Source organism: Lathyrus oleraceus, chromosome 7, assembly GCF_024323335.1.
Source record: "Lathyrus oleraceus cultivar Zhongwan6 chromosome 7, CAAS_Psat_ZW6_1.0, whole genome shotgun sequence".
NCBI classification, from domain to species: Eukaryota; Viridiplantae; Streptophyta; class Magnoliopsida; order Fabales; family Fabaceae; genus Lathyrus; species Lathyrus oleraceus.
In genome coordinates, this window is record NC_066585.1 from 304,836,623 (window position 1) to 304,844,056 (window position 7,434).

The following is a 7,434-nucleotide window of genomic DNA, read 5'->3' on the forward strand; positions in this document are numbered from 1 at the left end:
TGGGTCATGCTCTGGTAGATGTAACATCGGGAGGGAATGTTTGACTATGTTTTAATTTAGTTGTTGATTCAACTTTACATGTAATGTAGTACATGATTTGAATGTCGATGTTTTGTACCCGCTGCGAATTATGCAAAAGAGTCTTATTTTGATTTAATAAATGAGCATGACAGGATATTTGATAATTGTTGTGAAATGATTGTGTGACACCCTTCGGGGCATAATTACTCTGATTGATATGTTATTATTTTAATTAAATATTTTGGGGTATTTAGAAGGGTGTTACAACACGCGTGCGTTCCACCATGCTCCTTGGTCAATGCAATATACGCGTGGTAATCAGAATGAACGCTCAAGATTAAAACATTTGAACCAGATCAGATTTGTTAGGACTTGTCAACACACCACCGGAGCCCTAGCTCTGGTCATCTTCTCCGGTGATTACCGTCAAACTGGGCCAACCTCAACTTCATGAAAAATGAAAAACAAGAACACTATCTCAAATAGAAAATGCTCAGGAGCTCGAATCTGGCCTCAATTTTCTCCAATTCCAAGTATATAAAAAGATACAGGAATTTGAATTTTGAGGATCATGAATTGAGTTACTTCGATTTGACCTCAAGGCAACTCAATCTTGTTGCCTACATTGGTAGGACTTCAGCCAACCAAAAATAAATCAAAATAATTGAGAGATGAGGGAGAATCGAAGAAGAGAAGTTTTTGAAATTTCACCTTAGAGTATCTCCAATTCAGCTTGATCTTGATCTGGATTTGCTTGATTCTTCCTCCTCTTGCTTGCAGTAATCAATTGAGATGGAAAAGGCAATGAATTCTTGGTGTTTGAACTTCAAAACAGAAAGTGAAATGCAAAATTGATTTCAAATAAATCCTCAATAAATTCTCTGGTGTGAGGGTCTGAGTTCTCTTGGCAAAGCTTGGGCAAGGTGTTCCTCTTATTTCTGAGGCCATGAGCTTGTTTAAATAGGCAAGGGAATTGATCTTTGCACCACTTGAAATTTTGCCAAAATTGGAAACCAAGTTGCATGGATGCATGGGCAATGGTTTGAGCATAAATGATGATGCAATCCATCTCCAATTCGTGCACAAAGAGTACTGAAGTCATCACATGGAAGCATGCAAGGAGGAATGATCATTTGAATCCAAATCATTCCAAAACAAACCCAATAAAGGAGCCATGCGAAAGTCTCTCAAGTTTGATCCAAATTGGGTGATCTTTGACTTTTTTGAAAGGTGAGATCAAGGGGAACAAATTTTATGTTGAACACTTTTACATTTGAAGCTTGGATCATGATGAATTTTGAGGTGGAAGTTTGGAAAATCAAACATATTTGAAACTTTTCTAAGTACCAAGTCAAATGTTCACTTCTTCCACCTTGAATAACTTTTACTCTGGGCTTCAAATGGAAATATTTCCTTCATAAAAGTTGTATATCTTTCAAACCTATTAAATTTGGTCACAAATTTGACCTCATTTGGATTTGGCACGAAGGAGTTAGACATTTTAGAAGTTGAGGAAAATTACTTGTTCAATGGTAGTGGCCCAAAATGACCTATAATGTTTCCTCTTGGCACATGCATTTGCAAGTTGAATTTCAACTTATTCCAAACATAAAGGTTGGAGAGGACATCTTGAATTTGATCATTCAACTTGAATGGATTTCATCTCATAAAAATTGAGGAAGTTTTGGCCCTTAGAAGTTGACCTTATAAGTATGGTTTAGACAAAATGACCTATAATTTTTCACCATAAAAAATGACTTTCCAAGAAAAACTAGATCTTTACTTCAACACGAAAGTTGTTTGGAATGTCATGGTAAGTAATGTTTCTCTTGGAATCATATTCATATGACAAAACTTATAGGAGATAGGCTCTAGGGAACCTCAATTTTGACCAGTTGACTTTCTCTGGTCAACCACCATGAACCATCTTAGAAACTTGACATCCTCTTGATTTTTAGGACTCATGGAGGATCATATATGTATAAGATTATGTAGTATGAAGTTTCCCTTGAAATATTTGATCAAATGTTGAAGAAACATGATGAGGAAGTCAGAGAAGCTACCCAGATGAATTAGGGTTTCCAAGGCAAATAAGCTTCAAACTCTTGATGAATTCTTGATAAAATTGATATGTGAAGATCATGGGGATCCATATATGATGTTTAGAGTCAATGTGAACCATCTCATGATTATTCTCCTTGCATTGAGGGTCTTAAACCCTAGATATGAGCTTGATGGAGTATGGGTGGATGTACACACTACCTACAAAAGCAACAAACTATACATTGACATATTTTTGGTATTTTGGTCAGTAAATAATGAAAAAAAAAGTGTGATACAATCAAATATGCTTGGTGATCTCTCCTAATGCAAACCCAATGAATGAGTGGTAAGGAGGATGCCAAGGTGTGATCCCAAAGATAATGCATATTATGATATAGCATGAGGGGTCTTATGGTCAAAATTGGGGTCTTAGAGCTGCCCCTATTTAAGGACATTCTAACTGAGGATGTGAAGGTTAAAATCTTATCATCAACTCAGTAGAATGGACTTAAATAACAACATATAGAAACAAATTTTGGTCCCTAAGAGACCTCATGATGTATATGATATGAATGTTAAAAATAATTCCTGGGAAAAAATATTGCCATAAAGGAAAAGAATCCGGAGAGACTGAAAGTCCACATGAGCATAATGAATTCCATAAGGAAAACTCACTGGGGAGACAGAGACTTTGAGAATAAACTGTTGTGCGTAGGTCAGGCTACGACTTAAAAACTGCTGGAGACACGAGGGAAATTTCATGAAAATAAATCAATGGAAAGACTCGGTTGGGAATAAGGGAAAATCTACAGGGGAAACGAGTAAACCAGAACAAAACTGAAATACTCGTACCGAACAGGGGACTGTCGACTTCACTAGGGAAATATGCACTTAAACTCAAATGGGGAAGAATGATCTTTAACACAGGAGTACCAGAAGTATATTATCTATTATCGGTTACTGGGTAGGAAGATAATATATTCTGACAAATTGACATCCGTTACCGGTTAGGGTAAACATATCAAGGATGACTCGCTGAGGAAAAAGAGGTGTATTCATTACCGGTTATTAGGTAAGAATAGCCTGCTGGGAATAATCAAATAGGGTTTACAACTACCGGTTACTGGGCAGAAGACCAAAGAGAGAAAATCCGTCACCGGTTAAAGTGAACATATCAAGGATAGATTCAGAGGAAGAATATCTGTCATCGGTTAAGATGAACATATCAAGGATAGACCACCTGGGGAAATGGGAAGAATATTCGTTACTGGTTAGGGTAAAAATATCAAGGATAGACTGTCGGGCAAAAGTAGGAGTTATATTTATCAGTTACTGGATAGAATACCAAAAAGAGAATATCCGTCACCAGTTATGATGAACATATCAAGGTTATACTCAGCAAGGGAAGACAGGATTTACAACCACCTGTTACTGGGCAAAATACCGCAAAGAGTAGAAAATCCGTCATCGGTTAAGATGAACATATCAAGGATTAACTCTATGGGGAAACATGAAAACGAATCCACTAGGGGGGGGGGGGGGAAATGAAGGAAGTTGATTACTTTTATCGGGTATTTGGAAAAAGTAATGTACTCAAAAATCGAGAAGAGTATTACCATTTACTGGTTAATAGACTCTCAAGGGACCAAAAGTATCTATCTAAGTAAGAGCTAGAAAGAAACGGTCAAACAAGAACTCGATCTAATGAGAATATAACTCAAGGGGAGTGGTTTCATCCAGATAATTATCTAGGGAGGAAACTGAAATAATAATCATCCACGAGGAAATAACTCAGTGGGGAATGAGAAAGGTTAAACTTTTTCTGCTTAAGGGGCTGACACTCTATAATTGGAAGAGGACATACACACCAAATCTGCATGGGGAAATATTACCACTGTAGCAGGGGATCAGAATAATGAAATCAAATGCAATAACAAATTCATAATGAAATATCTGATGTATGAATATGTATGTATATGATTGATGATTATGCTGATAAAACCATCGCAAAGGATACAAATATTCCATATTTGAATCACCGTTGCAACGCTCGGCTAATGTCAACAAAATAGGAACACCAACTGGAGAAAACTGCTGGGAATGAACACAAATAATCTGGCTTTGAATATCTCAATCCTGGCTAGGGAGACTGAGAATATCTACTGAGATCCAACTTGTCAACTCTGCGGGGAATTTTAGGTCAACACCATATCAAATGGGAGATAACTTTGCAGGGGACCAAATTAAATACTATTTAGAATAAAAATTCCGTATCAAAGAACTTCAACATCTGAAGATGGACTCCGCTGGAGAGTACAAGAGATAAAACTCTGCCTGGAGAATCTAGGCAAATTGCTGAGGATGTGAGCCTACAACTCAGTGGGGGAAATGATTTGCAAAAGAGACCGATCAACATCTCAACTCTACTAGGGATAGATGATGGATTGTTTGGGAAAAATCACCAAACCAACTGCTTGGGGAAAACCAATAAGGCTTCGAATTGTCAAGACTTACCTGTTTTCGAACTGTTGTTGATATTCCTTTCATGAAATCGATTGATTTTAAAGTAATTGCTTTTATTAATTAAAAATGATTTTAATTTGTTAATTTGTTTCAAAATTATCATCATAAAAATTCAATTTTATTTATCAGAAGTAAATAAGAATATAAATAATTGGATAAAAAGCTCAACTTTATTTAATAGAATGGTAGTCTATAAATGACAAGACTCCATAGATCTTTACAAAAGTTTAAAATGGTAATTTACATGGAAAAGGAATACATTAAATACAATGATCACTGCTCTTTCTAGCAACTTCAATCTCCACTGTGCTCTTGGCTTTGGTTGAGTATGATGAATCAGAACCAAATGACCTGCTAAAACCTGCTCCAATGGTAAGGACCAACCGAATGCAGTTACTTGCCATAATCCCTAATTTTTGCCTAGATTTCCCTAAGGTGGGGGTACTCAATCTACCGGGATAAATTTTCTATTTTATGTCTCTAACTTTCCTGGATCTCCCTTTTGGGTTTTCAATCGACCAAGACGTTCATTTTTGCCTAAGTCGCCCTTTCGAGTTTTCAACTTAGCGAGGTGTTCTTTTCCTTTTTTAGGCGAAATATTTCTTGACTGCATTGACATTCACATGATGAGTGAACTCTTCACCATCCATAGTTGTAAGAATCAAAGCATTGCCTAAAAAGGCTTTCTTCATAACATATGGGCTTCATAATTGGGAGTCCATTTGCCCCTAGCATCTAGTTTAAAAGATAAGACTTTCTTGAGCACAAGGTCACCTTCTCTAAACACAGGAGGCCTGACCTTCTTATCAAATGCTTTCTTAATTCTTTGTTGATATAACTGACCATGACACATGGCAGTCAACCTCTTCTCTTCAATTAAATTCAACTGATCATATCTAGCCTAGCACCATTCAACTTCTGTCAACTTGGCTTCCATCAAGACACGCAATGACGGGATCTCAACCTCCACTAGAAACACAACTTCCATGCCATAAACAAGAGAGGAAGGGGTTGCCCTTGTTGAAGTGCGGATGGATGTATGATACCCATGCAAAGCAAATGGGAGCATCTCATGCCAATCTTTATATGTCACAACCATCTTCTTAATGATCTTTTTGATGTTCTTATTTGCAGCTTCAACAACCCCATTCATCTTAGGTCTGTAGGGAGGAGAATTATGATGTGCAATGTTGAAGTCTTTGCAAAGAGCTTCCACCATATTATTGGTCAAGTTTGATCCATTATCAGTAATGATCTTACTCGGCACATCATACCGGCATATAATATGATTCTTAATAAACCTCACAACAACTTGCTTGGTTACATTTGCATACAATGTCGCTTCAACCCACTTGGTGAAGTAGTCAATAGCCACCAAAATGAAACGATGTCCGTTCGAAGCTTTGGGCTCAATCATACCAATTATATCAATTCCCCACATGGAGAAGGGCCATGGAGAGGAAATGACATTCAACAGTGTCGGAGGAACATGAATCTTATCTGCATAAATTTGACATTTGTGGAATTTCTTCACAAACTTGCAACGGTCAGACTCCATTGTTAGTCAATAGTAATCTGCTCTCAACATCTTCTAAGCCCTAACATGTCCATTGGAATGAGTACCAAAGGAACCTTCATGGACTTGAGTCATCAGCATGTCTGCTTCGTGTCTACCCACGCATATGAGCAGAACCATATCGAAGTTTCTCTTATAAAGCACATCACCATTCAGGTAGAAGTTGTCAATTAACCTTCTCAAAGTCTTCTTATCTTTCAAAGATTCCCCAGACGGGTAAATCTGACTTTGAAGGAAACACTTGATATCAAAATACCACGGCTTTTCATCTTTGACTTCTTCAACAACAAACACATGAGTTGGCCTATCAAGATGCATCACAGTCATATTGGGAACTTCATTCCAAAATTTCATCATAATCATTGAAGCCAACATTGCAAGAGCACCTGCCATCCGGTTTTCATCTCGAGGGATATGATGAAACTCAACTTTTGTAAAGAAAGTTGAAATTCTCCTCGCATAATCTCTATATGGTATTAAACCAGGTTGATTCGTCTCCCATTAACCTTTGATCTGATTAACAACCAAAGTTGAATCTCCATAGACGTCAAGATACTTGATTCTAAGATCAATTGTCTCTTCAAGCCCCATAATGCAGGCTTCATACTCGGTCATATTGTTTGTACATTTGAAAGTTAATCTAGCAGTAAATAGAAAATGAGTGTCTTGAGGAGTAATAATCACTACCCCAATGCCATTACCATAAGAATTAACAACTCCATCAAATACCATGCCCCAACGGGAACCAGGTTCTGGCCCTTCTTCAAGCAATGTTTCATCACAATCTTTCATTTTTAAGTATAAAATCTCTTTGTCAGGAAAATCATACTGCATTGACTGATAATCTTCAATCAGTTGGTGAGCCAAGTGGTCAGCCAAGACACTACCCTTAATCGCTTTTTGAGATTGGTATTCAATATCATACTCTGATAACAACATCTACCAATGGGAAATTCTCCCAATTAAAGTAGACTTCTCGAAAATGTACTTGATTGGATCCATTTTGGATATCAACCAGGTAGTATGATTTAACATATACTGGCGCAGACGCTTAGCAGCCCAAGCCAATGTTCAGCAAGTCTTTTCAAGCATAGAATAACGAGTCTCATAGTCGGTGAACTTCTTACTGAGGTAGTAAATTGCATACTCTTTCTTTCCAGATTCATCTTGTTGACCAAAAACACAACCCATACTCTCATCAAGCACAGTCAAATACATGATCAATGGTCTTCCTTCAACAGGTGGAGACAGAATTAGAGGCTCAAGCAGAT